We start from the raw sequence: 26,873 nt of genomic DNA on the forward strand, positions 1-26,873 counted from the left end.
AAATGGGAAATTTTCAAAAAGAAAATCTCCCAATCTCTATTACCTTTGGGTCAAGATGTTCCTATTTTCTACTATTCTTTTTAGACCTGTAACACCTTTTAGGGCATAACTGAGTTGTTTTGCTTTATCTTCATAAGAAACATGAGTAGGCATGACACTTCTCTTTGAAATCCTGGCTGCATCATGCCTTATTCTCATTCTGTTTATTATTCAAGATAAGAGACACTAAATATCTTCCTAAATCTAAGTCTAAGGTAAAGTTTCCAGATGGAATAGTTTTTATAATTAAAACACTCAGGTGGAGGGAGAAAGGAAAAAGGAAGGGAAAAGGGGGAGGAAAGAGAAAGAGAGAGAGATGGGCCTGGAACTACGAGTATATGAAAAAAGTTAGAATTATCATCATTTCACCCCATGGCCTCATCTTCTAGGGATTATTCAACCTCATTAGGCCTGCCTTTCATGACATTAGATGTCTTGGCCTTAGTAGTTTTAGCCAACACTTTGAGAGATTTTCCAGTATGTAAAGAAAATTGTACATTCCTTTGATCATATATATGCATATTATATGCACATGTCAAATCAGATGCCTTATTTCACTTGTAGCATATTATTTTCTGTGCTTTCTTTCCTGAATCCCATATACATATATGCACATATATATGTAAAAGATTTTTAAATATTTTTCCTTGATACAAAAATTATATTTTCCTAATTTAAAAAAAAAGCCATTTTTCAATGGAGACACATCAATGCCATAGGCAACTCCTTGGCAAGGCTTATAAAGTTATTACAGGTTACCTTTTTTGAAAAATCCTTTCTTATTTTTATAATGTTTGTTTTTTATTTTCTCTTCTAATATCTTAGTCACCTATATTTTGCTTTCCTCTCTGTATCTGGTAAAGTTCCTGCACAACTAAAGTAAACTAAAAACTTATAAAGGCTCTACCTCTCAGCTCAGCATGACAGCTTGGCGGTGTTGTTAATAGAGGCTGAAAAGCACAAATCAGGAATCTGTGAGAAACTAGATGCAAGAAAATGTTTATGGAAGATGGGCTATATTCACTGTATGGTCCCATTAAATGTGTCCCTCACCACCTCAGCCATATCACTGCAGAGATAGCATTTGTCATCTGTGGATACCAAAAACAGCTCCAGGACTGTAAAGTTGCCTCATCTCTCTCTGTGCCTCTGTGTTGTTTATCAAAAGCATGGGGACAAGGGACTTCAAAGGGAATTCCTTCCTCAGATCAGCTCAGTGGGAGGCTGAGGGGGACAAGAAACAAGCTCTCCACTGGTATTTATTGAGTGCCAAATGTTTCCTCAACACTGTACAATACACAGGGAAAGACATGGTCCATGCCCCATGGGGTTACCATCTAAATAGGACTGATGAGGTGAGGCATAATTGGCTGAATTCTTACCCTGTGTTGATGACTTCTCTATGGGAACCCAAATCGTCCTCCGTGGAGACTGGTGCTATTCACCAAACCTTAACAAGCGCGTTATGTCCTCTGAGAGCCTGGCACAGTCAGCCTCATCAGGAGGGAGAGCTCAGTGTTTGTCTAACTGCCTCGTATTCAGTCTCCTTCCCCAGACACAGTCTTCAATGGCCTCGGCAGCAGTAGGAAGTCAATAGAAGGCTTTGTGGATGATCCAGGAGAATCAGGAAGACCCTTATCCTGGAGACAAAAGCTCAGTCTAATACTTCTAGAATTGCTCTCCTGGCTGCCATTTTTAACACATCGCTTCAGTGGTTACAGCCCCCACTTGCTCCCGTTTCGTCTTATACTCAGTGGAGACCTCTGAATGCTGCCACAGATTGGACGCTATCCTCTTGATGGCCAGATTATGCCCTGTGGCCAGCCTTGCAGACTCTCATTCTGCATATCCTAACTAAGGGACCTCACAAGCCTACGAAAAACTATTTCTCTTCTCCCCACAACAATACTGTTCTCCTTTTATATACCTGTCTGGAGAAACTATAAAAATTAACCCAGTCCATATCATCTCTGGTCTATCATCTCACAACTTACTTTTACAGTTTTATTCTTTGTTTCTAAATCTTGATCTATTTTAGTTGATTTTTACTTCCCATTTTGTCTCACAAGTATCTATATCCACAGCTAAGGAATGTATAAATATAATAAAATCTGATATAATGTCTTTATGGTAGAATCCAAAACTATTTTATTTTCTAAGCACTTCTAAGAGGTCCTTGTAGTCCAGAACAAGTTAATGGCTTTTTAAATCTCTAACTAGTTCAATTCTAAAATGTATGCCATTATCTTCTCTGGTTTTTATTAATCTTTACATACAACTGACACGGAGGCTAAGAACTGTTGGGTTAGTACAGGTCAGGGAGGAGAGAAAGCCCTAGACTATTCCAACCTCATAAATCCTACACCCTCTAAAGTTGCCTGAACTTGGGTCACTCAGTTGCCACAGCTACCAGAAATGTGGCCAGTGAAGCTGTCTTTTGTCCAATAGGCTATATGTTTGACTCATAAATACATTAAGCAATGAATTGGATAGAGCCATAAGCCAAAGGCCTCCATAATCAGTAAAAGACACAAAATAGAAGGGATTCATTCAATCACTCAAAAAATACATACTGAGAATCAAATATTGTCCAAGAACAATGCCAGGTGCTAGGGATTCAATGATGAGCAAAAATCAGATCTTTTTTTTTTTTAAAGATTTTTATTTATTTATTCTACAGAGATGGAGACAGCCAGCAAGAGAGGGAACACAAGCAGGGGGAGTGGGAGAGGAAGAAGCAGGCTCATAGCAGAGGAGCCCGATGTGGGGCTTAATCCCACAACGTCAGGATCACGCCCTGAGCCGAGGGCAGACGCCCAACCGCTGTGCCACCCAGGCGCCCCAGCAAAAATCAGATCTTATCACTGACCTCTTAGAATGCACACTGTAGAAGAGAAATCAAAATAACCATGTAAATGAATCTAAAATTTTAACTCTGTTAGGGTCTGTGAGTGAGAAACACATAGTGTCAGGAGTGTACAACAAAAACTTGGACCTTCCAAGGACGTCACAGAAGGCTTCCGTTTGGAAGTGATAAGGGAGCCAAGACCCAACTGCAGAATGATTTTAATGAGACAAGGAGTAGAGGGAGCAACCAACCATGAAAAGAGAGCAGAGGTCATGGGCAGAGGTTTCACTGTTCTAAGGAAGAGGGAAGTAGTGACAATTTTTCTAATTTTGCATAATCCGTTCCTCAAATGGCATGTCCCCTTGTTCCCACTTTATCTGGACTCCTTTTATGGTACTTGAATTCTACTTTGCATTACAGTGCATTATGATTCTTCTGATACATTCTTCAAGGACAAGGTCTCCATGTTTTTCTTTAAAGCATCCACAGTCCCTAGAAGAGTGCTTGAATCCTATTATCAAGTGAAACAAGGCAAGAAGCCAAAAAGATAACATTTAAAATTATATTAAATACATATATTTATATTTATTTCTTAAAAATGAGGACGGGGCAGACATACCTTGAAGACTCCTCATATGAGAAAGTCACACTGACTTGGAGTTGAGGAAATTACTAGGCACCAAAAACAGCCAAGAAGTGAAATGAGAATGGTACAGGGAGGATGTAACCAACATTCAACCAGGACGTATTGGCTGATTCCAGAGTCCTAGAGTCTAGTGTTCTGATGTCTTGTGAGAGCACTTTGGCCCTGAAAAATTAGAGTTAGAAATGGAGCTCCCCCCACCAGTCTGGAACTTTTAAGTGTACTACTGACAAAGGAAGATTACAAACACACTTCTTTATGTTGGCTTTGACATAATAAAGTAAAAAAAAAAAAAAAAAAAAAAAAAAAAAAAAAAAAAAACAAAGGCACTGGAAGGAAAATTATAAATCCTAGATGTGCTCTCAAATGCTATTACACTACTGTTTAGTCTAGAAAATAATGCCAAAAAGTGACTTCATATAGACACCTCCAGTTGCTAGGCAGAAAGAAGTACATGTTCTCAGTGAAAGAGTTTGTCCTTAATCTAGACCCAAACAGAATTCTATGGATTCAATTCACACAGATATGTATGAACTTAAAGATTCATGAGAAAAGAGGTAACCATGTATAGAAAAACAAATCATGAAAATAGACCCCTGGGATCCCAAATAGGATAATTATCAGATATAGAATATAAGGAAATTGTGCTTGAAATGTTTAAAGAAATAACAGATTGAATTCAAAATATGAATAGGAAACAAAAGAATGTAAAAATATAGCAAGGCATATTTTAAAAATAACTTTTCTAAAAATGACAGATGTCAACACTGTAGTTAAAATCTTAATATAGAGCTTAAATAAAAGCTTTGACACAGCTGAGGAAATACTGAAGTGAGAGACACATCTAAAGAAACTAGAGGAGAATGCAACATGGAAAGGTAGAAACATAAAATATGTGGAGGAAAGACAAAGAATGACGGAGGAAAGAATTTTTGAAAAACTAGCATGCATTCGATTGGAATTCCCAAAGGACAGAATAGAAACAATGAGAGAGGTAATATCAGAAGGGATCAGAGATGAGAAAGTTTAAGAATTGATGATGATTTAGAAAAATCAGAACAGGGATGCACAAAAAAACACCCCGCAGAAGAAAATAAAATTTTCAACTCCTTTTAATAAGTTTGCTTAATGCCATGAACAAAGAAATGACTTTTAAAGCAACCAAAAAAAAAAAAAAAAAAAAAAGAAAGAAAAAATAGGTGATTTCTTGTTATATAAAAGCAATTAAGCTGCACAATTCTCAATGACAACAAAATATCCATAAATCTAACACAGTATACCAATTAAGTCATTGCCTTTGCAGTCAGAAAAAAAGGAACTGAGAGATTATCATCCAAAAAGCATGAAGAATGTACTACCAAGATGAAGGTAAATGAATCTCGATAAGAATTTTCAAAATATAAAAAAGTAATAGCTAGTGAAGAAACTGGTAAACATATAAATAAATCTAAACAAACATTGACTGCATAACACAAAATTAACTAAGTCAATATGGGGATTAAAATATTGAGATAGAAGGGGCAACTGGGTGGCTCAGTCAGTTAAGCGTCTGATTCAGGTCATGATTTCAGGGTCCTGGGATAGAGCCCCATGTAGGGTTCCCCTCTCAGTGGGGAGTCTACTTCTTCCCCTTCTCTGCCCTTTCCCCTGCTCATGCGCTCTCTTTCTCAAATAAATAAATAAAATCTTTAAAAACAATTGAGATATAACTAAAAGGTCACATATATGTAAGACAGATAAGGTGCCTGGAGTTCAAGCATTCTATAATCTTGTATTGTTCAGAAGGAGGATGATTCACTCCATGAACAAAAATAATATTAAGAAATCTGTTTAGATAAGACTTGTTAAATATGCACATTAAATTATTCAGGTAAACAATAAAATAATAAAGTGCACAACTTCTAAAATTATAAATATATTTGGAGAAAAATGAGTTAAAAGCCCAACCACGGCAATAGAAAGCAGGAAACGAGGTTTTTTTAAATGCATAAATGAATCAGAACATATCAAAAACACAAAACAAGAAAGAGAGAAACATGTTCAAATACATTGGTGACTAATAAATGGTGATGGACCAAATTCTATGCTTAGAGGTCACAGATTTTCAGATAGTATATAAAATAGCAAAAATTCAGCATGCTATTCACAAACGGCAGATCTAAAAGTATAGGATGCAAAAAAATTGAAAGGAAATGAAAAAGTGTAAGTAAAGAAGTACTAACATAAAGATGGTCCATCTATATTATTATTAGACAAAACAGGAAGTAAGGCCAAAAAGCACTAGTTGGAATGTAAGGCCAATGCATAATACAAAAATTTAACTCATCAAGATGATGTTTATCTAAATTTTATGCACAGAATTATATGACCTTAGAATACATAAACCAAAAAGAGCAACATTACAAGGAAAGTTTGGCAAACCTAGTATCATAAATCCAAATGCTCAAAATCAATAATTTTGTTTCTAGCAGACAAAAAAATAGTATGTATACAGTTGATTTGAACAGAATGAAAATATGTAGAATTCTGTCCCCGTAATTAGAGAATATATATACTTCTCAAGCCCACATGGGACATCTACAAGACTGGTCACACATCATATAAAAAAACAAATCTCAACATATTTCAAAGAAAACACTTATAGGCCATATTATTTGTCTAAACTGTAAGTTAGAAATCTAACAAAATAATAAAAATCAAACTATGAATTTGGAAAAGTTTTTTTTTTAAGATTATTTATTTATTTGCCAGAGAGAGAGAGAGAGAGAGAGAGAGAAAGCAAGAATACAAACAGGGGGAGCAGCAGGCAGAGGGAGAAGCAGGCTCCCTGCTGAGCAAGGAGCCGGATGTGGGACTCAATCCTAGGACCCCGGGATCATGACCTGAGCCAAAGGCAGATGCTTAACCAACTGAACCACCCAGGTGTCCCTGGAAAAGTAAGCTTTAAAGAACACATATGACAAATACCAAAGCAGAAAAATGTCACCACATTATCTCTACTTTACAAATGAAGAAACTAAATTACAGAAATATTAAGGAAGTTGACAAAGGTTATATAGTTAGAAAGTTGCAGTGTTGGGAGCTGAACCTACCAGGATCTGACTGAAGACTTTTTACCCCTTCACTGAGCTTTTATTATCATCCACTCTGAAATGACTTCAAATTTACCCACTGTGTCTTCCCTAACCCACTGGTTATTTAGACGTGTGTGGGGTGGGGGGGGAGGGGAGAAGGGGAAGGAGTGTCTGTGTGTTTCTTGCTTTTTGTTTGTTTATTCATTTGTTTTGCTGAAATGTAGAAACATTTGAAGATATTCTAGATACCATGTTGATTTTTAAATTAATTCCATTTTGGGGGCACCTGGGTGGCTTGGTTCTGTTAAGCACCCATCTCTTGATTTTGGCTCAGGTCATGATCTCAGGGTCTTGAAATCGAGCCCTTGGTCAGCTCTGCACTCAGCGTGGAGTCTGCTTGAGATTCTCTCTCTCCCACTCCCTCACCCCCTCTCCCCACTGGTGTGCGTTCTCTCTCTCTCAATAAACAAAATCTTTAAAAAAAACATTAATTCCACTTTGATCCAAAAAACATACCCTGTGAGATTTCAGTCTTTTGAAATGTACTGAGACTTACTTATGGCCGTGCATGTGGTGTATTTTGGTGAACTTCCATGTACATTTGCAAAGGATGTGGGGGGGGGGTGGCGCCTGGGTGGCTCAGTCAGTTAAGTGTCTGCCTTCAGCTGGGGTCGTGATCCCAGGGTCTTAGGATCGAGCCCTGCATTGGGCTCCCTGCTCAGCAGGGAGTCCACTTGTCCCTCTCCCTCTGCTCCTCCCTCCTGCTCATCCTCTCTTACTCTATCTCAAATAAATAAATTTTTTGAAAATCTTAAAAAAAAAAAAAAAGAAAAGGATGTGTGTGGTAGTTGGAGTAAATAGTTCCCTGTAAATGCCAATTGGGTATAGGTTGGTTGGTAGTGTTGTTCCACACTTTTTTATCATGCCTAATTTTTTTCTGCTTGTTTTTATCAATTTATGAGAAGTGGTGTTAAAATTTCCAACTATGACTGTAGTTTCTGTCTTTACTCCCTTTAATTCTCTCACTTTTTGCTTCAGGTACTTGGAAGCTCTGTTACGAGGTCCATGCACATTAGGTACATTCTGTCATATTCAGGAAGGAATCTTTGATAGCATTTCTTTCTTTTTTTTACAGTTCACTTTTAATTTTTAACCTTACCTTGTATTAGTTTTAGTAGTTGCTGTAGAGACTACAGCATGCATCTATAGATAATCACAGTTTATTTAGAATTAATATTATATACTACTTTGTGTTAAACATTGTAACATAATTCCACTTATAGTATTGTTACAATTATGCAACATAATTGCATTTACAGTGTTGTTGCTTTATTTTCTACTTTTATATATATTATATATTATGTATTATATATATATTATATATAATATATTATAAATTATTTATATATTATATATATTATAAACCCAATACAATGTTATTATTTTCCTTTAAACATTCAATTTCCTTTTAAAGAACGTGAGAGACAAACTATATATATATATATATATATATATATATATATATATATATATATATATATATATATAGTATTTTTACCTAAATAGTGATTCCTGGTGCTCTTCATTGTTACCTGGAGATTCACGTTTTTATCTGGTACCATTTCCCTTCAGACTGAAGAATTTCCCAGAGCAGGCTTGCTGGTGATGAATTCTTCTCACTCCTTGTTTATATAAAAAGGTCTTTTATGGTACCTGATTTATTAATAGTCTTCAACAGGCTTTCTTACCTTCACAACAATGTTAATGACTAATCCAATATTCAGCTTTCTCAAAAGCTCTGTGGTAACAAATTTATCTGCAGGATTTCCAATTAATTCCATTATACGGCACATTTTTTATATGTTATATGTGTTATATGTGCCCTCTGCTTTATCTATCAAATAACTAAAGAAAATTTTAAAGTTTTTTTTAAAGATTTATTATGTTTATTTGAGAGAGAGAGAGAGCACAAGCCAGGGGAGCAGCAGGCAGAGGGAGGGGGAGCAGCAAGCAGAGGGAGAGGGAGAAGCAGGCTCCTCGCCCAGCAAAGAGCCTGACGCAGGGCTTGATCCCAGGATCATGACCTGAGCCAAAGGCAGACGCTTAACCAACTGAACCACCCAGGCACCCCAAGAAAAATTTTAAATTTTACATGTTTCTAATTCTTCTATTTTAGTGTAGTTGACTTCAGCCATCTTTAACAGTTAAAGTGTCCTATAGCTACATGTGAATACCTGAAAGGTTGTCAAAGGAAGAGAGAGTGACTTATTTTCTTAGAGTGAAATATCTTTTGAACTCTTAGGAAAGTCTAAAGAGAGACTGGAGCACCAGAAGATACTAAAATTGTCATCTTTATGTATTATTTAACACAGCCCTGAAACATTTGGAAAGCCTCCGAATATGATAAGACATTCTAAACAAAAATTTTGAAGGTACTGGATTACCAATTTTGAAGTTCTTACTGTAATAATTTATGATTATATGACATAGTACTTGACACATCATTTAATTCAGTCTGAAAAGGCACTGATTTGAAAAATCAGGCAACAATTCAAAGCCAAAGCAATTAAATTATCTGCAATACTAACAAGAGAAAAGGTCTTCATATTGTGCTAATTGTTGAAGAATATTGTTATGGGAAAGTGAAATGTAAGCCGACTGATTTTTTTTTTTTCTATTCTTTCCAGGCTTTAAAATATGTTTCCATAGACTTCTGGCTCCTGTGATTTCTGAAGAGAAGCCAGCTACACCTGTGACTGTTCCCCTCTGGCAGCCAGTGATTAATAATCCACTTGCAACTAGGGTATAAGCAAAGTAGGAGGATGTGAGGTTGGTGACTGAAAATGTGTGTTTTTGTAAAAGTGTATGTAAAGAGTGAAAGATAGCCCAGTCCTCTGCCATTCCTTCACTTAAAGCAAACAGAAAATGCCCCAAATACAGGCATCAAGAAGTAAACATACAGGCTTATTATTCAGAATGATGGAAGTAAACAGATACATTAATCAAAATATAGAATGATTGCCTCTTGCTAGAGAAAAACAGAGAGTGGTCAGAAGTAACTAGTTGATAATAAGCCCTATAGAACTACTTAACTCTTTAAAACACATCCTGTGAATCTTTGGTGACTATCACAACTATATTTTAATGACTTACGCCTTTTTTAGTCAATCCCCGTCCCGCAAAATACAGTTCCTATGAACCATGAATCTCTTTTCCTATAATTTTGCCTTTCCTAGAGTGTTGTATAGATGGAGTCATACAGCCTTTTAATTCTGGTTTCTTTCATTTTTGTAATGCTTTTGAGATTCATTCACATCATTGCATGTATCACCAGTGTTTTCCTTCTTCCTGCTAAGTCATATTCCATTGTATGAATGTACCACAATCTGTTCCTACATTCGCCAGTTGATAAACAGTAAGGTTATTTCCAGTCTTGGTGACTATGAATAAAGCTGCTGTAAATATTTATGTATAGATTTTTGTGTGGGTGTTGCTGTAATTTAGCTTGGGTCGATACCTAGGCATGCAATTGCTGAGTCATATAGTCAGTATATATTTAACTTTAAAAGGAACTGAAACATTATTTTCCAAAGCTGCTGCACCATTTTGTATTCTCACCATCGGTGTGTGAGAGCTCCAGCTGCTTTGAATCCTTCGCGTTACCTGGGATTGTCAGATTTTGTTTTTGTTTTTAGTATTCTGAGTGGTGCGTCTTTTATCTTCTCAGCAATGCTTGACAGTTTTCTGCATACAAATCTTTCACATATTTGTCAGATTTATCCCCAAATATTTTCTGTTTTCAGGAGTTATTGCAAATGATGTTGGTTTTGTTTCAATTTCCAGTTGTTCAAGGGTAGTATGTAAAACTGCAACTTAATTTTGTACACTGACATTGTATTCTACCTCATGACTAAATTTACTTCTATCTTCTTCTATGGATTCTTTGAGATAGTCTCTGGGGACAATCATGTCATCTGTATTGTTTCAGTTCTTTATTTCCAATCTGCATGTCTTTTCTTTTCTTGTCTTGCCGGATACTGTACGAAACTTAGAAAGAGGGTTTTTAACTTAATCTAAATGTGCAAATCCAAGTCACCTCACTCGAGACCTTCTAGAGTGACTTTCATGCCTATTATGTCTTCCACTGTCACTGCTTTTTGAATGTAAATATATTTGTGTAAGCAGACTCCCAGGCCTCATCTTCCCCTCCAGTAGGTATGACCGCAACGTTAGATTTTTGGACTGGGACATGGTGTGTTTGCCAGAGCTGAAATAGGGTTTTAGAAGTTGGCCAGCCTATGTTTGCAGTTCTCTTCTACTGGTTAGGAGGATTGAGATTACCATAGGTGATGAGTAGAGGGTATCTTTTAATACCTCATCACAAACTTAACATGTCTAGAATTGAACTCTTTACCGCACACACACATACATGAACGCACGCACACACATACACACACATAGTCATATTTCTTATCTCAGAAAAGAGCATCACTCAGTTGCCCAAACCAAACACCTAAAAGATGTCCTTACTTTTTCTCTCCCCTCATTTCTGTATGCACACTCCCAGTAAATCCTACTGATGCTACCTTTCCAGAGTATGGGTACCATCTGTTCTATAAATGGTCCAGAGATGTCCTCTGTGTATTAGCCTAAAATGGTCCACATTGGTTCCTTCTTCACAGCAGGCTAGGACCATTATCCCAAAGCCTGTTAGTGTCAAACCCAAATTCTCACACATCCACTGGCTTTAAATATAGTCCAAAAATGATTTTTAGCCATTTAGAACCTACCTCCTTCACATAACCCATTAAACTCCACCTATCACAACTAATCATAAATAAGATAACCCTGCTGCTAAAAAAAAAAAAAAAAAAAAAAAAAAAAAAGCCCCCAAACTGCCTCGCCCTCTGGAGCTTTCTGAACCAGAAACCCGCTTCTTGTGGCCAAGTAATATCACCTAGACATGCAAGACCCTCTCTAATTTCCTCTTGTCTCTCCCCTGCTTGATCTTTGATGAATGTGGACTGTTTGACTCAGAAGGGATTTTTCCCACTTACATTAAGTGGCCTACAGTCCTCCAGTTCTCATCTACTCCCTAAAGCCTCCTGATAGGTCCAGCCATGTTCATGTTTTATATATAAAACGTGAAGATATATAATATTTAATATATAAAATACAATATTATATATATATATAAATTTTTTTTTTTTACACTTCTGAATCATTTATAAATGACCTTTAGGACTTAAGGGTGTAATGCTTGTTTTTGTTTGTTTCAAACTTTTATTTAAATCCTACTTAGTTAACATATAGTGTAATATTGGTTTCAGGAGTAGAATTTAGTGATTCATCACTTACAACTTCATGTTGATTTCAGTTTTATAATTTCAGCTTCACAGAGCCCGGATATTACTGCATTTTCAAGTAGTTCCTGGTTTGTTTATGCCAATGGAGTAAAAATAAATAAATAAATAAATAAATAAACAAACAAACCCCAAGCTACACATTGCCTGTCAAATTTAAAATAACTAGATGACAAGTCTAACTCTAAAACCTCAACTCATATATGCTAATAGTTCTTTTATGACCCATCTCAAGAATTTATGTGTCTGCATATCGTGCAGTCATAAGTCAGCAAAGATGATTAGTAAGACTTCAATTTTTCTAAAAGATTTTTCATTTATTTAGAGAGAGAGGAGTGAGCATGAGTGGGGCTAGTGGCAGAGGGAGAAGCAGCCTCCCCGCTGAGCAGGGAACCAGACCAGGGACTCGCTCCCAGGATCCCGGGATCACCACCTAAGCCAAAGGCAGACACTCAACTGACTGAGCCACCCAGGCGCCTGGTAAGACTTATAAATGAAATTTTTCCTTTGAATAATGAAAGAACAAGTGACTGCTGTGTCAGACTCTGTACAAAGCAGAGATTCCAGGGTGTAGCCCGTCAGATACCTTTTGCTCGCTCTTTCTCTCTCTCTGTATGTGCATATGCTTTATCCGTGCAGTATGTTTCGTGTGCGTGCGCCCACATGTATGGTTATGTGTGTACATTTCATAAAAAGTAACTCAGATCCTTCCCCTCACATCCAGTTTTGTGCACTTGTATCGCTTGTATTCTGGATACATGTGAATGGAAGGCGTTGCCTCAAACAATCCCAGCTACTGGTGATGAGTGTGTTAGGACGGTTAGCTCATTTTTGTAGCCACTCCGCTTTCACCCCAGAGCTGTCCCCAAAAGTCACCCTGCAGGGACTGCAGAGCCATCTGTTTTGCATTTCACTCTGCTCACAGTGCAGAGTTCTATTTCGGCTTTCTGTGCGCTGGCTCCGACTGATGACATTTGAGGTGGCTTCGACCCACAGTGATGAGGATCGCGGAAGATGATGGGCTCGTTAAGCACATCTCATTTTAGACAAACTGCAAGTGGCATTTTGTTTATATGGTTCATTTCGCCAACAAATTAGATTTCAAATTGATTGCTTTCCAAAATGGCTTTGTTCATCAATTCTGAGACCAGGCAATTACAATCAGAATCCTAGTAATTAATGGTCTCCTATATTAAAAATGTTTTTTAAACAGCAAGGCACTCATGAATTCCAACAGAATGTAAAATCTATTCTTGACTTTTAATCCCTCTCAAGCGCTGTACAGTGCAGAGATGAAATAAAGGTCTTTGCACAACTTCACGGGTTGGGGGGGGGGCGCGGCGGATAGGACGGCCCAAAGCAAAGGCACGTAAGCTACTCAGATCCCTTTATCATGAACTAACCAAGGGCCCAGCAGAATACGAATAAAAAGTTAACATCCTGGAACAGTGGGGACCAATGGTATTGAATTGTGATTGAATGTTATTTGGGTCATTTTACTCAAAATATAATTTCGAGCATGTGACATTTTCATTTATTTTGAATTTGTGCACAAGGTGCATAATTGCATAGCGTTACTTCTTATTCTTCATGTTCATCTTCATTGTTTTTCAAGTTCATCTTTAAATATAAGATTATTTAATGTTGCATTTCTGAAATCAAATTAGAAATTGAAGAAGGCTAATAGGGAACGTCCAGGAGGTCTTCTTAAATTTTCATTGGCCAAAGTTCGTAATAAATAGCTATAGCTTTTTACTGCCAGGAATGGCACAGTACTTCTGAATCCTTGTAGACTCATCATTTGGTTCAAATCCTACCTACAACACTAATATCCTGATGATTTTGGATAATTTGCACTATCTTTCTGTTGTAAAATAAAATATAAATTCAGATAACCATGTAAATAAAAGGCATCACTTAATTATTATTACATGATTTTTATCAAATCACCTAGGATAAGAAATTATTGCTCCCTATTTGGAAAGCCCCTTTTATGGGCCCCATCCCTATCATATCCTCTTCTTCTTCTTATCCTCCCCTAACTATTACCTGGCTTTTATAAGTAATTATAACAATTACAACTACAAATACAATTACAAATATATATATATATATATATATATATATATATATATATATATATATATATATTTGTAATATATATATATAAATTTAGCTTTTTTTTTTTTTTTACAGTTCTGAATCATTTAGTAATGACCTAGAACTAGAGTATGATGTTTGGTTATTGTTTTGTTTCAAATTTTTATTTAAATTCTAGTTAGTTATCATATAGTGTAATATTGGTTTCAAGAGGAGAATTTAGTGATTCATCACTTACATATAACACCCAGTGCTCATCACAAGTCCCTCCTTAATGCTCAACACCCATTTAGCCCACCCCCGCCATTCCCTCCATCAACCCTCAGTTTGTTCTCAATTGTTAAAAGTCTCTTACGGTTTGCTTCCCTCTCTCTTTTTTTCCTCCCCATATGTTCATCTGTTTTGTTTTTTAAATTCCACCTATGAGCGAAATCATATGGTGTCTGTCTTTCTCTGACTGACTTATTTGTCTTAGCATGATACCCTCTAGCTCCATCCACATTGTTGCAAATGGCAAGATTTCATCCTTTTTGATGGCTGGGTAATATTCCATTGAATGGAAAATATATATTATATATATTTATATATATGTATACATTATATATATTATATTTGTATTTCATTTGGATGAAAAAAATATACATTATATATATTATATATATATTATATATATAATATATATACATTTTTTTCATCCAAATCATCCAAATGGATATCCCTAGCCTTGGGATTCGCCATTCAGTTCATCTTTGAACTCAAACCTCTCTCCATATTGTAAAGATGGAGAAATAAAATTTAAACAAACAAAGAGTAACTTCCTCAAGGTCAAATCACAAAAACTCAGGATCCTATTTCTGGTATTTCTGACCAACTCAAGTAGTTTCTCTCCAGAAACACAGCACTCATTCTGTTATTTCTCTGACATAAAATCTTGCTCTGGTTTCTCATCCCTATTGAATAAAGCCCAATGATCTTTGTCAGGCATTCTTATCAACATCAGCCCTCTGACTTACTTTGATAGGTAAGATCACACTTTCTTCCATTGGCTTGTTTTTCAGAGGGAAAGATTGTTCTAGCAGCTGCCTCTCTGCTTAAGGAAAGGAGTTCCTGACACAGATTCTTTGCTGAGCAGAATGGTGAGTGTGAAGTTTCAAACAGGAAGCATACTGGGGCTCTGGGTTTAGGTGAGATACTGGGGTCCACTAGAAAGAAAATGGTGAAACCAATATTAGTAGAGAAGCTGTGGAGGGTTAGCCTTGGCGGGGGGGGGGGGGGGAGACGAGGTAGTTAGCAACAGAAAAGGGATTTGGGGGAATCTCTCCATGGTATCTTCAGAAAACATCCATTTCCTGCTTATGTATTATGGGGAACAACTGTCTCTGGAATGCATCAAAGAATTGAATGCTGTCTCAAGAATGGCATAAACACAGAGGCTCCCCACAGGGATCTGGATGATTATTAACTCTGCTTGGACCTTTCACTCCCTTTACTCATGCTCTTCACTGATTAAAAATATTCCTTTCCCTCCACCTCTATAGATGCATATAAGTATGTATGTCGTATATAATTAATGAATGCCTATATATAAAACCAGCACTGGTCAAACTTCATGTATGTCAATTAATTTGCACAACTTCTTAAAGTACTTCTATTATTCCCATTTTACAGATGAGGCTCAGTGAGATTAAGCGGTTTGCCTAAGACACACAGCAAGTAAGCACTAAAATGGAAACGTGAGCTCAGGCAGCCTGGTTGCACAGCCCATGCCCCTCAGCACCACCACCTCCTGCCTCTTTGATATCAGGGTCTGTTGTCAGTCAGTTATCCCTCCATGTGCATAATGTTATCTTCTCAATTTAGTGACAGGCTCTCTGAGAATAAGTAGTTTGTCTTTTTCTTAGGTCACCTTCTACAGATCTTTTTGAGCTAACTATCTTGCTGAGGTAAGGAGTTTGATAGAGTTTTTACCTTCCAAATACTTAAAATTTATAATAACTCTTACAACGAATGAAGTCTGACTCCATATGCCAATGCATGGAATACATAAAAGGAGAAATTCTCTGAATGAAGTTAAATAATTTGTCTCAGATCAAAGAACCAGTGTAAGTGCTAAGAGATTTTAATCCAAGACTCTACTCCGTGGCCCCAATTCTTACCTACAATGCAACTTTATTTTATAAATTCTTAAGCCAGTAGCCTTAAGACCAGAGGGCAGAATATTATATTACCTGATTAGGTAGGATGATATGTAAGAGGATAAATTTTGATAATTTTAATATTGCTTATTCAAAAGTATGTATTGAGTGTTCCTACGAACTACTAAGAATGAAGCATATCTGGCAGCTAGAGATACTTCCCTACACATATAAGCTGTAGGGAAGTAGAATTTGAAATTGTGTAAAGAAGACCATGGCTAACAAATGGAAGTGTCTGAAAATGTCAAGAGGTGGTAAAATGTGAATGTACTATATGAGGTCATGAATTCCCTAATATTAGCGGTCTGAAACACAGGCATCCAGATAATAATCCTCTGAAAATAATTCCAGTGTGGACTACATGCTTTGGGTTGAGGACTGAACCACAGTTCCTTTCCATTCCAGCCCTAAAAGTTTGTAATTGTAATATATTAACACAATCTAATGCACATAAAGGACATTTAACAAATGCCATTGGCCGTGACAATTATACATACACACACAATAGCACTATATGTATAAAATAATGCTAAGGACATTATGCGTGTCTTAGCTATGTCATGCATTTAAATTCCTGTCTTCCTGAGTGGATATAGCAATCCTTCCTATAATTTAAATTCAAATTGACACAATAGCACTATATGTATAAAATAATGCTAAGGACATTATGCGTGTCTTAGCTATGTCATGCATTTAAATTCCTGTCTTCCTGAGTGGATATAGCAATCCTTCCTATAATTTAAATTCAAATTGACAGTATTTGAATTTCTTGTTAGAAACAATAATTTTCTGACAAATGATTCTTCATTTGCCTGAATAGCATAAACTCAAATATTTCCTTCATCCCCAAGAAAAATTTATACTTTCTTTCCAAATTAATGCCTCCATTTGTATTCTAAAGACAACCATGTTACATGAGGAAACTAAGTGCTTACCATTTTGAATTGGTTTAATGTCCCCTACAGTTCCCTCTACTGAGCTTTTAAGATTTCTAGAAAGGGAATGCAAATTAAATTGTGTGAGGAAGAGATAAATGCCTCTTTCATTCATAACAAATTGATCTAAAAAGCTTACTGATCATCCAAATGCTACATCTGGACTTGTTGTTATCACATGGAAATTCATTATAGAAAATATACTATGCAGATTAAGATGGCTAATGCAGCGTGTAAACTATAATTTCTGCTATGATTTAGTATGATACTTTCTCATCTAAGGGAAGATTGTTTTGACAGGCATTCATCAGCTGCTTCATGTTCTTGCATTTGACCCAAAGTATTTGGGACAAATATTTTTACATGTAGGATGTACGTACATGTAAAAGCATGCTCATGAGGTCATATTATTTGCCTAATTCCTGAAAAATAAGCACTGCTTTGGTCTACAGGACACTCTCTTATCCAGCTACTGAGTGAGACAATAGCCAGAAACTCAGGTTTTTGATACACAGCAAATGGCTACTTCACTCGTGAGCCTCTGGCACAGTGTTGTCCTAAAGAAATAAATGTAAGCCACAAATACAGGACACACGTGTAATTTTAAATTTTGTAGTGACCTTGAAAACAGTAAAAGTAAATAGTTAAAAATAATGTTCATGGGGGCGCCTGGGTGGCACAGCGGTTAAGCGTCTGCCTTCGGCTCAGGGCGTGGTCTCGGCGTTATGGGATCGAGCCCCACATCAGGCTCCTCTGCTGGGAGCCTGCTTCTTCCTCTCCCACTCCCCCTGCTTGTGTTCCCTCTCTTGCTGGCTGTCTCTATCTCTGTCGAATAAATAAATAAAATCTTAAAAAAAAAATAATGTTCATGTATTTAACACTATGTATGCAAAACATTTTTATTCAACACACCATCATCATAAAAATACTAATGATACCTTTTACCTTCTTTTTTTGACATAAATCTTTGATACCTGGGAGGTACTTACACTAAGAGCCCATGTTGGTTTGGACTAGCCGCATTTCAAGTTCTCAAGAGCTACCCGTGGCTCGCGGCTACTTCAAATTCTGATTCCCTCAAAAATATAAAAACAAAGGTAGCTCACGGCTACTGTCTCAGACAACACGACTCTGAGGGCTAAGTTTTCCACATTTCACCTTAATCACCATTTCTTACTTTTCAGCCCTTTCTCTTGTGGCAGATAATGATAAGTCACCTGCTTTATCATTGTTTCACCCTTGAAAAGTGAGAAACCACTCTCATAGAATATTAAAGTTTCCAACCCCCATAACGGATGGACATAAAATCTAAATTCTCATACTTCAGGGAAACAGAGGAAGAAGGTTTTCTCGGCCTCCCTTCATCTCCATGGATGGCCAATCTGTTAGACTAGCCCCTGTTGATCCCATCTTTGGTTCTAAGGGTCTTCTCTGCTTTCTTTATTCATTTTTGGTTTTTTTTCCTTCACCCCACTGTGCCAGTGGATCCAGGCGAAGCCCAGCTCTGCACCACAAAATGCCTTCTGCAGATGAAAAGGATTAAAATCCTTACCTACTTCTGCCCTCCACATGCATTCCCTGAATCCTGATGCCCTTCGACTCGACTGGCAAGAGAAACTGATTCAATCAGAGGTCTCTCCATGGTCCACAGTGATGTATATGGCCCACTGATGTTCTCTGTACAAGCTGCGCGCGTTATTTACTTGGAATCAGTTGACAATACTTAAATATCAGATTTCGAAAGAATCCAACTCAACATTTTTGTGTGTGAAAAATTATATCCGGTGATTGATTCCACGTCCCAATTCTTGCATGGGAGCTTCACATTCTAAACCTCTGTCCCAACTCATTCCCTTGATTTGACCCATGAGAACTCTGGAGTCATGTGTGCCCCTCGCTGGGTGTGCTTGTGTTATTGGATTTGGACTGCTGAGCAGAGCCAGGGACAGGGTCGAGCCTTTCCGTCTTCCTTATCCTGCTCATGGTTCAGTGTCAGCTTGCCCGTGCCTCTGTGCTGGAGTCCTGACAACAAGGACACTGATGACTTGGCCTGTGATAATTATTTTTCCTTGGTCACCAAAGTGCACATGAAACAAAGCCATGATTAATCTCTGCTATAGAACTTATTCAAGACTCAACGGCCACGCTGTTATTGAATTATATGTGAAATGAAGCACGAACACAACAAAGAGACATAATTCTCAATCAGTGTTATGTATAAACCTTATTGCACTGGGCAGGGCATATTCAGTTTGCAGCTGGAAATGCAATAATATAGGCCTTTGCAAATTTCCTCAAAAACTATGTTTTCTCAACCTCATGTTTGGTTCCTGAATCCTCAACCTGCCCCTCTACTTTACTTGGAGGAAAATCCTGGTTATTGAGTTAATATTCCTGTTTTTGTCAAGCTGCATACATTAGTTTCCTGAATTAGTTTCCTGGGCTGCCATAACAAATTACCACAAAGTTGGGGGGAAGGGCCTTAAAACAATGAGAATTTATTCTCCCACGGTTCTGGAGGCCAGAAGTCTGAAATCAAGGTGTCAGTATGGTCATACCCTCTCTCAAAGTTCTAGGGGAAATTCCATGCATGCCTCTTTCAGCTTATACTCTATATTGTTTAAGAGTCTTGCTCTTAGATATTAGAATGAAAAGACTGGTTCAAATCCTTACTTCACTATGTATTAGCTGTGCAGACTTAGGGAAGGAGCTTCACCTCTGAGCTTTTAGATTCTTCACTGTGAATTAAGTTGAATAATGGTAATCACCTTGCAAGGTTGCTATGAATTTAAATGAGATGATGCTTATAAGCCACTTGGAACAGAGCCTAGTACATAGTAAAAGTTGAAAAAAAATTTCACAGCCTTCATTACCGGGGACATAATTTTTAGGGTTATCTTATAAACTTGAATTGTGAGCTCTTTGGAACTGTGCCTGTAATCTGATCTCTATTATCATGCAATGATGCACAAATACTTAATACACCAAAACACTCATTAACTGAAACCCATGTAATTAGAATTAAATCATAGCTATCTTTTAGGAGTCACTGTAAAGAACTTTTATGCAACTATTATTACTAAATTATTCTCTGTAGTATAACTGTTCTCTGTAGTATAACTATACTGATTTATAAAAACATCAAAGTCAAAAGGACCAAAAACCTATTAAGCTTGTACATGACTGCCTCTGGCAATCACTGTACCTTCCTTGATGAAACAACTTTAATTCCCTCTCCTTGATGAGTATGTGTCAGTGTGATTCTATCTACCTCTAAATTCCGCTCACACTTAATGTCTTGCCATTTATTCAAAATTTCCCATATTTTGTGATTTTCAAACTATGGCTTGTGACCCATTAGGGCATGATTAAATCAATTCAGGAGGAGGCAAAGAGAACTTTTTAAAAAATTAAATCCAGTGGAATAGAATGGAATAAAGCAGAAGACAAAGACAATATATGAGTGGATAAGCCAAGATAAATGAGAATAAATATTGCTTTGTGTTTCTGTTTTACAGAAATGCATACATAAATATGCCTATGTGTTCTGGTAGGTTACATAAAATGTATCTCTCACTAGGAGTTGAGGCATTTGCTAATTAACAGACATCCACTGCAGACATTGTACATGTGCATTCCGCACTGTGGCAGATCACGTTTTTGGCCTCCCTTTTCTCTTTTTTCAGTTTTTTTTATTTTGAAGGCTTTCAAACCTACAGGAAGAACAGTACAATGCATACCATATGTTCTTTATGTGGATTCATCAATTTTTAAGATTTTGACGCTTTTGAATTTCCCCTCTAATTACATAGTCCTTATTATTGCTATTCTTAATCTTACTATTATTCTGCTAGGCCACTGAGAGTAAATTACAAGTATCATGACCCTTCACCACTAAATACTCAGTATATAGCTTCTTTTTTTAAAAAAAAGATTTATTTATTTGAGAGAGAGAGAGAGTGCGTGCAAGTGGGGGGAGGGGCAGAGAGAGAGGGGGAAAGAGAGAGAAGCAGATTCCCTGCTGAACACGCAGCCCCGTGTGGGGCATGACGCAGGACTTGATCTCAGGACCCTGAGATCATAACCTGAGCTGAAAGCAAGAATTGGACCCTTAACCTGCTAAGCCACCCAGGTGCCCCATACTTAGTATTTATCTTCTAAGAACAAGGACATTCTCTTACCTAACCACAGTATAATTACCAAATTCAAGAAATCTAATATTAAAGAAAAATACTATTATCTAACATACAGCACATAATCAAGTTTTACCAACCTCCCCCATAACGTCCTTTCTAGTAGCTTTCTCTTTCTTTCTTTTTCTTTCTTTTTTTTTTTTTTTTGGCTCAGGATCCAACCCAGAATTATGCTCATATTAGTTGTCTGGTCTTTTTGATCTCCTTTAATTCTAGAACAGCTCGTCATGGCTCAGTGTGTCACATCACTTTCTGCTGCCCCACAAACTTTCCTCTAGTGGTTTTGATGATTCCTCCTGAGTCAACTACTGCTGTGGTGAAAAGTAAGTTTTTTACACATTCAAAGAATAGAAGGTATGTATACTTGACTCATATGTGCCATGTGATTTATATGTTTTATATCTAATCCTTGCAATAGCTGTGAAAACTCAATCTCCATTAAATAATAAGACAGCTGGATCTCTCTAGCCATGATCAGCTACCTACCTTCTGATGTGTGAGTAAATATGGCCAAAATCAGCAGAGCCTCTCAGCCAAGCCTAGCCTACATCAGTCATTCTCCACTCAACCCACAAACTTGTGGCTATATAAAAGCTTATCATTTTTACGCTACTAAGGTTTTGTGTTTAGTTATAACACAGTATTATTGCAGCATAAATAATAAACACACAAACATCCCCCAAAGAATTGTGCCTTTGCTTTCTAAGATTCACAACTTATTATATCCTTCTTGCTCTTTGTTTCTCCACTGCTGTTGTTTTCCCCATGAAGTCTTCTGGCAGACCTAAAATTCATTCCACTGTATTTCTATAACACCAATCATATACCCATATTTTCACTGATAGTGTAATTTTATCATCTTGTCCATCTCTCTCCCTACTGTTACTGCTTCTCACAACTCCCACACTAGATTATGACCCAGTCTTCACTGGAAAAAATTCAGTAGAGTGGTTAATGGCACGGGTTTTGGATTCAGACAGGCCCTGGTGATATGTCCCTTTGAGCTACGGGAAACAGATCATGTGTCTTAATGTCTGTAAGCCTCTTACCTACAAGGCACATAGTATGATCACCTGCTAACTTACATGGCTTTTGTGAATATTAAATGAGTTAGGATGGATAAAGAGTCCAGATCATGACTTGCATTTAATAAATTATTAATAACTTTTACTGATCTTTATAATCATAGAATTTAGCATGTTGACTGCAGAATCAAAAAATGTTCAATACATTGAACTAAAAAACTGGGGATCGGAAGAAATAACATAGTTAAAATGTCTATGCTATCCAGAGCAATCTAAATATTCAATGCCATCCCAATCAAAATACCAATGACATTTTTCAAAGAACTGGAACAAACAGCCCTTAAATTTGTGTGGAACCAGAAAAGGCTCCGCATCACCAAGGAATTGTTGAAAAGGAAAAACAAAGCTGGGGGCATCACAATGCCACATTTCAAGCTGTACTACAAAGCTGTGATCACAAAGACAGCATGGTACTGGCACAAAAACAGACACATAGACCAATGGAAAAGAATAGAGAACCCAGAAATGGACCCTCGGCTCTTTGGGCAACTAATTTTTGACAAAGCAGGAAAAAACATCCAGTAGAAAAAAGACAGTCTCTTCAATAAATGGTGCTGGGAAAATTGGACAGCTACATGCAAAAGAATGAAACTTGACCATTCTCTCACACCATACACAATGATAAACTCCAAATGGATGAAAGACCTCGATGTGAGACAGGAATCCATCAAAATCCTAGAGGAGAACATAGGCAGCAACCTCGTTGACAACGGCCACAGCAACTTTTTTCATGACACATCTCCAAAGGCAAGAGAAACAAAAGAAAAAATGAACTTGTGGGACTTCATCAAGATAAAAAGCTTCTGCACGGCCAAGGAAGCAGTCAAAAAAACTAAGAGGCAGGGGCGCCTGGGTGGCACAGCGGTTGGGCGTCTGCCTTCGGCTCAGGGCGTGATCCCGGCGTCATGGGATCGAGCCCCACGTCAGGCTCCTCCGCTATGAGCCTGCTCCTTCCTCTCCCACTCCCCCTGGTTGTGTTCCCTCTCTTGCTGGCTGTCTCTAATAAATAAAAATAAAATCTTTAAAAAAAAAAAAAAAAACTAAGAGGCAGCCCACCAGCCCACGGAATGGGAGAAGATATTTGCAAATGACACTATAGATAAAAGACTGGTATCCAAGATCTACAAAGAACTTCTCAAACTCAATACACAAGAAACAAACAAATCAAAAAATGGGCAGAAGATATGAACAGACACTTTTCCAATGAAGACATACAAATGGCTAACAGACACATGAAAAAATGTTCAAAATCATGAGCCATCAGGGAAATTCAAATCAAAACCACATTGAGATACCACCTTACGCCAGTTAGAATGGCAAAAATGGACAAGGCAAGAAACAACAATTGTTGGAGAGGATGTGGAGAAAGGGGATGCCTCCTACATTGTTGGTGGGAATGCAAGTTGGTACAGCCACTTTGGAAAACAGTGTGGAGGTCCCTTAAAAAGTTAAAAATTGCACTACCCTATGATCCAGCAATTGCACTACTGGGTATTTACCCCAAAGACACAGATATAGTGAAGAGAAGGGCCATATGCACCCCAACGTTCATAGCAGCATTGCCCACAATAGCTAAATTGTGGAAGGAGCCAAGATGCCCTTCAACAGATGACTGGATTAAGAAGATGTGGTCCATATATACAATGGAATATTACTCAGCCATCAAAAAGAACAATTTCTCAACATTTGCTACAACATGGACGGAACTGGAGGAGATAATGCTAAGCAAAATAAGTCAAGAAGAGAAAGACAATTATCATATGGTTTCACTCATTTATGGAACATAAGAAGTAGGAAGATCGGTAGGAGAGGAAAGGGAAGAAGAAAGGGGGGGTAAACAGAAGGGGGAATGAACCATGAGAGACTATGGACTCTGGGAAACAAACTGAGGGCTTCAGAGGGGAGGGGATGAATGAGATAGGCTGGTGATGGGTATTAAGGAAGACACGTATTGCTTGGTGCACTGGGTGTTATGCACAAGTAATGAATCATGGAAATTTACATCAAAAACTAGGGATGTACTGTATGGTGACTAACAATAAAAAAAAAGCACAGAAAAAAAAGAAAACTGGGAATACTGGAAAACAGGGAGAAGAAAACACCATGTCATCAGGAATCAGATTAAAAAAATTTTAAAGATAAATTCATAAGAACATAATTCTAAGCATTCTAGGGTAAAACGGAATCAGAATAGATTTTTAAGTTTTGATTTTAGATATAATTTTAAGTTTTTATTTTTTCTTTGAAAAATAGTGATTTTTCTTGTGTTTCTTTTTCTTTTTTTCCTAACACCTAAGAAAGATGAAAATATAAGGAAAAGCAAAAATCAGTTGACATTGATTTAACTTTTTACTTAGAATATTATGTATTATTTTTTAAGAGTAAAATTAAATTAGGAGGAAAAACTATACCAATAAAATATTCATTTTCTCTCTTTTTCTACTTAATGATTTATGCTTAAACTTTAGAAGAAACATAACATTAAGAAATGCTCCAATAAAGGGGGACCTGGGTGGCTCAGTCAGTTAAGCGTCTGCCTTTGGCTCAGGTCATGATCTCAGGGTCCTGAGATGGAGTCCTGCATCGGGCTCCCTGCTCAGCAGGGAGTTTGCTTCTTCCTTTGCCCTTCCCCCCAGTTGTGTACACTCTCTCTTCTCTCATTCTCTCTCTGGCAAATAAATAAATAAAATCTTAAAAAAAAAAAAAAAAAAGAAGAAGAGGAAGAGGAGGAAGAAGAGGAAGAGGAAGAAGAGGAAGAAGGAGAAGGAGAACAAGGAGGAGGAGGAAGAGGAGGAGGAGGAGGAGGAGGAGGAGGAGGAGGAGAAGAAGAAGAAGAAGAAGAAGAAGAAGAAGAAGAAGAAGAAGAAGAAGAAGAAGAAGAAGAAATGCTCCAATAAAAAAACATAGATTCTGAAGTCAAACAAACCTGATGTTGCATTTCAACTTTGCTATTTAGTTATTTTATGAACTGGAGAAAGCTACTCAGCCTCTTGAACCTTAGTTTATCTCTAAATTTTGCAGAGTTACTGTAACAGTGAAGTGTGGTAAATAATTTTTTTAAAGACTTTATTTATTACTTTGAGAGACAGAGAGAGCAGGAGCTGGAAAGAGAGGCAGGGGGAGAGGGAGAAGCAGATTCCCCGTTTAGCAGGGAGCCCAATGTGGGGCTCGATCCCAGGACTGGAGATCATGACCTGAGTCAAAGGCAGACGCTTAATCATCTGAACCACCCAGGTGCCCCCAAGTGTGGTAAAGAATTTAAAGCATCCCTATAATAGAATGATTGGCACCAATCCCTCACCACCTCCCTCCGTCAACACCTTGCCATATCCTCAGTAGACTGTGTCTCTCATGTACTTTCAGCTTGGCTATAACTGGCTTTGGTCAAGTGACACGTGGGTAGATGTGATAAATATGCCAGTTCTGAGCCTAGCTCCTCAGTGGACCTAGTATATTTCTGTTTGTTCTCTTGTGCTACTGCCATGTCATGAAAAGAACATGCCTCAACTAGCTCACTAGTCAGGAGCTCACTAGGACCATGAAAGACGTATGAAATAGAATTGCTCCTGCCACTTCACTGATCTGCAGCTTGAAGCAGGGCTGCCCAGCAAGGCTCACCCTAGATCAACAGAACCAACATAACGGACCAGCAGATCCATGAGAATCAATGACTAAGTCACTGGTATCAGCATCATTTCTTACACAGCTGTACTGGGCAAGAGCTAACCGATGCAGTTCCAAACACTGTGGCTGACACAGACTCACTGTTGATAAATATTAGTTCTCTGGAAACAATATGTCATTTGACATTTTAATTTACTCACATTAAACACTGAAGAGGAAAACTCCTTTTATTTTACCTGATTTGTTTTGAAGGCCAATTACTAACACAAATGTGTGAAATAAAATTCTAAATAAAAATTTAAAGACAACAAGCTTGAGATTTTTGGTCTTATCTGGTTAGTGTCAGTGTCCTATTGACCCCCAATCATTATGCTGCTCACTAAACCATGAGGCTAAAAACAAAATAGTATAAGAATAGTATGAACACAGTATGGGATAAAATTAAATCATACCAATACCCATTAAGCTGATGACCACAATACCCAGTAAACTGATGGTATAGAGTTTCAGGGATTTGGATACAAGCTCCCACTATGTTTTACATACACCTCTTAAATGATACCAGTCAGTGAATATATTCTGTTTATTTCCCACTGAAGTGGAATTTGAACCACAAATGGCAGGTGACAGATTCACATTTCATTAATAGAATTCTCCGCACAACTCAGTATTCTCAAAAAGAACCTTTATAATGTGAGTGGCGAAAACCTGAAGACTTTAAGTGCTTTTCTGCTTGCATCTCAGCTTTCTCCTTTCTTTCTCCAAGAGACACAA

At 37.4% G+C, this 26,873-nt stretch overlaps 1 long non-coding RNA gene across 2 annotated transcripts in view; it reads right to left on the bottom strand.

Moving 5' to 3' along the window:
- LOC148109602 (uncharacterized) overlaps window positions 1-26,873 on the bottom strand; it is a 244,282-nt gene that overhangs the window by 138,861 nt on the left and 78,548 nt on the right. The window lies entirely within an intron of this gene.

The sequence above is a fragment of the Ursus americanus genome, chromosome 8, assembly GCF_024610735.1.
Source record: "Ursus americanus isolate L20-20 chromosome 8, mUrsAme1.1.p, whole genome shotgun sequence".
NCBI lineage: Eukaryota > Metazoa > Chordata > Mammalia > Carnivora > Ursidae > Ursus > Ursus americanus.